Source organism: Triticum aestivum, chromosome 3A (assembly GCF_018294505.1).
Source record: "Triticum aestivum cultivar Chinese Spring chromosome 3A, IWGSC CS RefSeq v2.1, whole genome shotgun sequence".
In the NCBI taxonomy this organism is placed as follows: domain Eukaryota; kingdom Viridiplantae; phylum Streptophyta; class Magnoliopsida; order Poales; family Poaceae; genus Triticum; species Triticum aestivum.
Genome location: NC_057800.1, coordinates 466,953,935 through 466,963,517, shown reverse-complemented (window position 1 = coordinate 466,963,517; position 9,583 = coordinate 466,953,935).

The following is a 9,583-nucleotide window of genomic DNA, read 5'->3' as shown; positions in this document are numbered from 1 at the left end:
AGACTTATAAAATGGAAAAATGATTTTTTTAGACGAGCCCTATAAACCGGAAAGGAGTGAGTAGTAAGTAGTATACTACCTCCATAGTGAGTATGTACTCTATAAAATCAGATTTTCCCAAAACTAAGTTGCCCAACCTTTATTTGCTTGTTTCCCTTCCTGCCTCGTTGCCTCGAACAGACTATGCCAAACTCCCCTGCCTGCCGCGCGGGAAAAGACCCGCCCTCGCCCTTTTTTGGCCCGGGTTTGTATCGATGGATCGCGCGAAGCGGCAAAACCCAATCTATGTATTGTACTCCTCCGTCGACGCTCGCTTTCATGAATTCTGTACTTCCTCTCGCCGACATGTGGGACATATAGCAACCGGGTCAACGTGTCATGTACCAAATAACTGTGCAGAACAGTAGGGGGACGCACCCCAGTCGTACCGCCCCAGTAGTAGTAATGAGCAATGAGACGTCAAATCACAATGTCGCACCTTCCTAGACGGACGAAGCAACCATTATTTCACACTTCGCTTCGCCATCATCTCCTTCAAGAAACCCACATAGTATTGCTTCTGCCATTGTTCTGCCTCAAGAGGGACACGCGCATAGCCTTGATACATCATGACACGTGGGACTGCATGACAGGCCATGCTCCCCTGCCCATCGCTCGGTAAAATCACCTCATTTTTACTACTTCCTCCGTATCAGTTTACAGGGGATGCATGTCATTCTAGGTTGAGAATTTAACTGGTTATATATGTGATGAACAATATATGTTTAGAAACTACACCCGCTTAAGAATCGAATGATATACTTTTTGTGACATAGTAACTCATATTAGTTAGTCAAATGGATGACCGAGAACTACGTGTGCGCCCTATAAACCAAGACGGAGAGGGTAGTACAGTATGTATCTTTTTAGATCAATATAGTCGGGATTCACCAAGGAGCAAAACCAAGTGGTAGGCTGCTCCTGTCGTGTTGGCGTAGCAACTCAAGCAGGGTCAGTCCACACACGAAGTGGTGACACACTTAACAGGACCCCTTCGGCCGACATGTGGCTCATCCACCATCTTGTTCCATGTGCGATGCACCAAATTACAGTTCGGAGCAGCGGTTGGACTTGGAGGCACCCCGGTCGTAGTGTCGCAGTAGTAGTAAATGAGCGATGAGGGGTCAAATCACAAAGCCCCACCTTTCCCGCATTAAGCTAGACGGATGAAGCAACCATCATTTCACTCTAGGGCGCAAGAGCATAAAGAAAAGAGAAAACCAATGATGTGTGCGGCAGCTACCTAAGGCACCCTAGGGTAGGGGCCTCCACTACAAATCCATTTTTTAAGCGCCTACACTACAAATCTGCTTCTCCCTCGTCCTCTTGAAGAATACCGATGATGCGTGCGGCGGTAGGGTTTGTAGGAGTACTACGGTGTGCGGGGCCACGTCGTAGTAAACGGGAGATGGATTGAGTTCGAGCCGATGCCTTAATATGTGTGGACCGCTTGGTTTTACGTGAACTAGGCAACATTTTGGGTTCGAGGACCAGTGGAGATATACGTACAAAAAATTGTGGACGTAGGTTCGACCAAAAGGCAATGATGGATGGGCCCTGCATTTTGATATACCCGCGACCGCGTGAAATTTGCTACTCTACTCAAAACTATTAAGGTACACATGCATTGAACACATGAGATTTGGAAACCAAATTATGAATCATATACGCATGATGTAGATGTTCGTTTAGTTCTTCTAGTTAATCTCATTCAAAATCAATTAGTTTTATAAAAAGGTTAAGATTCATGGGATTGTGCATTGTAAAGCATAAAGTAAAAAACAAATAATGGCAATTCATTTAGAAAAAAGTTTGGGCAATTATGATACGGAAGATTCTAGAAAAAAGGAGAAGTGCTTGTGTTTTGGGAAAGCATGCACGACCCACATCTCTTATTGGTTGATATGCCACGAAACAAGAAACGAGGAGAGAGTTAATGTACCGTGCCAAAGTGTTTTGGGATTATTTGGTTTTAGGAAGATGACTCACACACCTAGATGGAGGGAGTACAAAGAGAAAAAATGAATTGCATTTAAAAGAATGACATTTCTAACAACAATGTGAATGTGAACTACATATGTGTGCACGTGACCAGCACATACATTGTCAATGCAAATTTAATGCAAGAAATAACTTATGAGTAACATGCATGAATTGATGATGTGGTGCTTGCATGCATAGAGTAGAAAAAACGATGTGATTTATGACTTGCATGCATGACGTGCTCTTGTGCCATAGTTGCATGTCTAGGAAAAAAGCTACTAGTGGGTTGTACTAGCTATTTAGGAATAGAAGATATATACATGGAAGTTGTAGGGAAAGAGATGACATGTATCTCAATTCCCATGAGTAGGAATTGGAAAAGAGATGTCATTTGGTTCACATCATAGGAACTTTTCTATTGAATCTAGAGATGACATGTATCTCAATTCCTATGAGGAGGGATTAGAAAAGAGATGTCATTTGGTTCACATCATAGGAACTTTTCTATTGAATATACACTAATGTTTATTTTCCTTTGAAATTATGGGAGTATAGGAATCCATTCATATGAACCAAGTGGCTCTAAAGCTATAAAAATGATATCATGTTTATTTCCTTTGAAATGTGGAGTATATGAATATATTCCTATGAACCAATTGGCTCTAAAGGAAAAATCCTATAAAAATCATATCATATAGAGTTCCTATGATATTTCTCCACACCAAAGGATGGTTGAAATTGCTGCAGGTGATACGACGGTCTTTCTTTGTAGACTCCTCCCACATCTTTATAGCTACTTCTTGAAGATGAATGAAATGATATATACTAGGTATTCTATATGTGCATTTTGGTACACGAAAACTTGGTAAAAGTTTGCGACGTTCGAATTTTCAATAAAGCTATATGCACTGCATTTTGGAATGGAGGGAGGAGCATACGATAGTTTCTAACACTCACGTGGAAGATTTGTGTGTAGGAGGAGTGGCTGCTCTGTTAAATAACATGGCAAAACTGACACTGTCGGATGACGATCTAATAGTACTTACGGCGTTCGTCAGGAAACGGCTTGTGGCGAACGTTCGTTGGATAATGATTTACGGACACATGCATTTGCATTGATACGTGCCCCCTCTCTCTCACGCACACACGCACCCTCACGAGTCGCAACTCTCCCGAGTCCTCTCGCACCCACCGCCTATCTGCAGGTAGACATCACACACATATGTGCTCTTCACACCCTACCCTCGGAACTTCTAAAAAACAAAAGACGCCGTGCACCTTTTATTTTAGCTCACACATCACACACTTATACTATTACTCTTGTGGCGAACGTTCTTTGGGCATAGTGTCGGTGTCAAAACCGGCAGATCTCGGGTAGGGGGTCCCGAATTGTGCGTCTGATGTTGGGGATCGTTGCAGAAATTTAAAAATTTTCTATGCATCACCAAGATCAATCTATGGAGAAACTAGTAACGAGAGTGAGAGGGGAGTGCATCTTCATACCCTTGAAGATCGTGACATGGAAGCGTTACAAGAATGCGGATGAGGGAGTTGTACTCGTAGCGATTCAGATCGCGGTTGATTCCGATCCAAGCGCCGAACAACGGCGCCTCTGCATTCAACACACGTGCAGCCCGATGACGTCTTCCACGCCTTGATCCAGCAAGGAGAGAGGGAGAGGTTGGGGAAGACTCCGTCCAGCAACAGCATGATGACGTGGTGGTGTTGGAGCAGCATGGTACTCCGGCAGGGCTTCGCCAAGCGTCGCGGGAGTAAGAGGAGGTGTTGGGGAGGGGGAGGGCTATGCCTTGGATGTGGGTTCCACTTCCCTCCCACCTCCCCTCTATTTATAGGGGCAAGGGAGAGGGGGGCCGGCCCCCTCCAGATGGATCTAGAGGGGGGCGGCGGCCAAGGGGGGAGGCTTGCCCCCCAAGCCAAGGGGGGCGCCCCTTTTGGGTTCCCCCAAACCCTAGGCGCATGGGCCCTAGGGGGTTTGGCACCCAACCCACCTAGGGACTGGTTCCCCCTCCATATTCAGCCCATAGGGCCCTCCGGGGCAGGTGGATCCCTCCTGGTGGACCCCCGGAACCCTTTCGGTGGTCCCGATACAATACCGATAAACCCCTGAACACTTCCGGCGACCGAATAAGGACTTCCCATATATAAATCTTTGTCTCCAGACCATTCCGAAACTCCTCTTTACGTCCGGAATCTCATCCGGGACTCCGAACAACATTCGGTACCCACGTACAAACTTTCCCTATAACCCTAGCGTCATCAAACCTTAAGTGTGTAGACCCTACGGGTTTGGGAATCATGCAGACATGACCAAGACATCTCTCCAGCCAATAACCAACAACGGGATCTGGATACCCATGTTGTCTCCCACATGTTCCATGATGATCTCATTGGATGAACCACGATGTCAAGGATTCAATCAATCCCGTATACGATTCCCTTTGTCTACCGGTATAGTACTTGCCCGAGATTCGATCGTCGGTATACCGATACCTTATTCAATCTCGTTACGGCAAGTCTCTTTACTCGTTCCACAACACATCATCTCGTGACCACCCCCTTAGTCACATTGAGCTCATTATCATGATGTCTTACCGAGTGGGCCCAGAGATACCTCTCCATCATATGGAGTGACAAATCCCAATCTCGATTTGTGCCAACCCAACAGATACTTTCGGAGATACCCGTAGTGGACCTTTATAGCCACCCAGTTATGTTGTGATGTTTGGCACACCCAAAGTATTCCTACGGTATCCGGGAGTTGCACTATCTCATGGTCTAAGGAAAAGATACTTGACATTAGAAAAGCTTTAGCATATGAACTACACGATCTTGTGCTAGGCTTAGGATTGGGTCTTGTCCATCACATCATTCTCCTAATGATGTGATCCCGTTATCAACGGCATCCAATGTCCATGGTCAGGAAACCGTAACCATCTATTGATCAACGAGCTAGTCAACTAAAGGCTCACTAGGGACATGTTGTGGTCTATGCATTCACACATGTATTACGATTTCTGGATACCACAATTATAGCATGAACAATAGACAATTATCATGAACAAGGAAACATAATAATAACCATTTTATTATTTCCTATAGGGCATATTTCCAACAGTCTCCCACTTGCACTAGAGTCAATATTCTAGTTAAATTGTGATGAATCGAACACCCATAGAGTTCCGGTGTTGATCATGTTTTGCTCGTGGAAGAGGTTTAGTCAACGGATCTGCGACATTCAGGTCCATATGCACTTTACAAATCTCTATGTCTCCATCTTGAACATTTTCACGAATGGAGTTGAAGCGATGCTTGATATGCCTGGTCTTCTTGTGAAACCTAGGCTCCTTGGCAAGGGCAATGGCTCTAGTGTTATCACAGAAGAGAGTCATCGGGCTCGATGCATTGGGAATAACTCCTAGGTCAGTAATGAACTCCTTCATCCAGATTGCTTCATGTGCTGCCTCCGAGGCTGCCATGTACTCCGCTTCACATGTAGATCCCGCCACGACGCTTTGCTTGCAACTGCACCAGCTGACCCCCACCATTCAAAATATACACGTATCCGGTTTGTGACTTGGAGTCATCCTGATCTGTGTCGAAGCTAGCATCGACGTAACCCTTTACGACGAGCTCTTCGTCACCTCCATAAACGAGAAATATATCCTTAGTCCTTTTTAGGTACTTCAGGATATTCTTGACCATTGTCCAGTGTTCCATGCCGGGATTACTTTGGTACCTTCCTACCAAACTTACGACAAGGTTTACATCAGGTCTGGTACACAACATGGCATACATAATAGACCCTATGGCCGAGGCATAGGGGATGACACTCATCTTTTCTCTATCCTCTACCGTGGTCGGGCATTGAGCCATGCTCAATCTCACACCTTGCAATACAGGCAAGAACCCCTTCTTGGACTGATCCATATTGAACTTCTTCAATATCTTGTCAAGGTACGTGCTTTGTGAAAGACCAATGAGGCATCTCGATCTATCTCTATAGATCTTGATGCCTAATATATAAGCAGCTTCTCCAAGGTCCTTCATTGAAAAACACTTATTCAAGTAGGCCTTTATGCTTTCCAAGAATTCTATATCATTTCCCATCAATAGTATGTCATCCGCATATAATATGAGAAATGCTACAGAGCTCCCACTCACTTTCTTCTAAACACAGGCTTCTCCATAAGTCTGCGTAAACCCAAACGCTTTGATCATCTCATCAAATCGAATGTTCCAACTCCGAGATGCTTGCACCAGCCCATAGATTGAGCGTTGGAGCTTGCACGCCTTGTCAACATTCTTAGGATCGACAAAACCTTCTGGCTGCATCATATGCAGTTCTTCCTTAAGGAAACCATTAAGGAATGCTGTTTTGACGTCCATTTGCCATATCCCATAATCATAGAATGCGGCAATTGCTAACATGATTCAGATGGACTTCAGCTTCGCTACGGGTGAGAAAGTCTCATCGTAGTCAACCCCTTGAACTTGTTGATAACCCTTAGCGACAAGCCGAGCCTTATAGATGGTCACATTACCATCCGCGTCTGTCTTCTTCTTAAAGATCCATTTACTTTCTATGCCACGCCGATTATCGGGCAAGTCAGTCAAAGTCCATACTTCGTTTTCATACATGGATCCTATCTCGGATTTCATGGCTTCCAGCCATTTGTTGGAATCCGGGCCCGCCATCGCTTCTTCATAGTTCGAAGGTTCACCATTGTCTAACAACATGATTTCTAGGACAGGGTTGCTGTACCACTCTGGTGCGGAACGTGTCCTTGTGGACCTACGAAGTTCAGTAGCAACTTGATCCGAAGTCCCTTGATCATCATCATTAACTCCCTCTCTAGTCGGTGCAGGCACCACAGAAATATTTTTTTGAGCTGCGCTACTTTCCGGTTCAAGAGGCAGTACTTCATCAAGTTCTACTTTCCTCCCACTTACTTCTTTTGAGAGAAATTCTTTCTCCAGAAAGGATCCATTCTTGGCAACAAAGATCTTGCCTTCGAATCTAAGGTAGAAGGTATACCCAATAGTTTCCTTAGGGTATCCTATGAAGACGCATTTTTCCGACTTGGGTTCGAGCTTTTCAGGTTGAAGTTTCTTGACATAAGCTTCGCATCCCCAAACTTTTAGAAACGACAGCTTAGGTTTCTTCCCAAACCATAATTCATACGGTGTCATCTCAAAGGATTTCGACAGAGCCCTATTTAAAGTGAATGCGACAGTCTCTAAAGCATATCCCCAAAATGATAGCGGTAGGTCGATAAGAGACATCATAGATCGCACCATGTCCAACAGAGTGCGATTACGATGTTCGGACACACCATTACGCTGAGGTGTTCCAGGTGGCGTGAGTTGTGAAACAATTCCACATTTCCTTAAGTCCGTGCCAATTTCGTGACTCAAATATTCTCCCCCACGATTTGATCGCAAGAACTTTATTTTCCTGTCACGTTGATTCTCTACCTCATTCTGAAATTCCTTGAACTTTTCAAATGTCTCAAACTTGTATTTCATTAAGTAGACATATCCATATCTACTCAAGTCATCTGTGAGGGTGAGAACGTAACGATAGCCACCGCGAGCCTCAACGCTCATTGGACCACACACATCAGTATGTATGATTTCCAATAAGTTGGTTGCTTGCTCCATTGTTCTGGAGAACGGAGTCTTGGTCATTTTGCCCATGAGGCATGGTCCGCACGTGTCAAATGATTCATAATCAAGAGACTCCAAAAGTCCATCTGCATGGAGTTTCTTCATGCATTTGACACCAACGTGACCAAGGCGGCAGTGCCACAAGTATGTGGGACTATCATTATCAACCTTACACTTCTTGGCATTCACACTATGAACATGTGTAACATTACGTTCGAGATTAAACAAGAATAAACCATAGACCAGCGGGGCATGACCATAAAACATATCTCTCAAATAAATGGAACAACCATTATTCTCGGATTTAAATGAGTAGCCATCTCTCATTAAATGAGATCCAGATACAATGTTCATGCTCAAAGCCGGTACTAAATAACAATTATTGAGGTTTAAAACTAATCCCGTAGGTAAATGTAGATGCAGCGTGCCGACAGCGATCAAATCGACCTTGGAACCATGCCTGATGCGCATCGTGACCTCGTCCTTCGCCAGTCTCCGCTTATTCCGCAGCTCCTATTTTGAGTTACAAATATGAGCAACCGCACCGGTATCAAATACCCAGGAGCTACTACGAGCGCTGGTTAGGTACACATCAATAACATGTATATCACATATACCTTTGGTATTGCCGGCCTTCTTATCCGCTAAGTACTTGGGGCAGTTCCGCTTCCAGTGACCGTTTCCCTTGCAATAAAAGCACTCGGTCTCAGGCTTGGGTCCATTCTTTGGCTTCTTCCCGGCAGCTTGCTTACCGGGCGCGGCAACTCCCTTGCCGTCCTTCTTGAAGTTTGATGTCTACTACACAACCTTCTTCTTGTAGACGTTGTTGGGCCTCCAAGTGCAGAGGTTTGTAGGACAGTAGCAAATTTCCCTCAAGTGGATGACCTAATGTTTATCAATCCGTAGGAGGCGGAGGATGAAGATGGTCTCTCTCAAGCAACCCTGCAACCAAATAACAAAGAGTCTCTTGTGTCCCCAACACACCCAATACAATGGTAAATTGTATAGGTGCACTAGTTCGGTGAAGAGATGGTGATACAAGTGTAATATGGATAGAAGATAATAGTTTTTGCAATCTGAAAATATAAAGACAGCAAGGTAACTAATGGTAAAAGTGAGCATAAACGGTATTGCAATGATAGGAAACAAGGCCTAGGGTTCATACTTTCACTAGTGCAAGTCCTCTCAACAATAATAACATAGTTTGATCATATAACAATCCCTCAACATGCAACAAAGAGTCACTCCAAAGTCACTAATTGCGAATAACAAACGAAGAGATTATGGTAGGGTACGAAACCACCTCAAAGTTATTCTTTCCAATCAATCTGTTGGGCTATTCCTATAAGTGTCACAAACAGCCCTAGAGTTCGTACTAGAATAACACCTTAAGACACAAATCAACCAAAACCCTAATGTCACCCAGATACTCCAATGTCACCTCAAGTATCCGTGGGTATGATTATACGATATGCATCACACAATCTTAGATTCATCTATTCAACCAACACATAGAACCTCAAAGAGTGCCCCAAAGTTTCTACCAAAGAGTCAAGACGAAAACGTGTGCCAACCCCTATTGATAGGTTCATGGGCGGAACCCGCAAGTTGATCACCAAAACATACATCAAGTGAATCACGTGATATCCCATTGTCACCACAAATACGCATGGCAAGACATACATGAAGTGTTCTCAAATCATTAAAGACTCAATCCGATAAGATAACTTCAAAGGCAAAACTCAATCCATTACAAGAGAGTAGAGGGGGAGAAACATCATAAGATCCAACTATAGTAGCAAAGCTCGCGATACATCAAGATCATATCACCTCAAGAACAGAAGAGAGAGAGAGATCAAACCCATAGCTACTA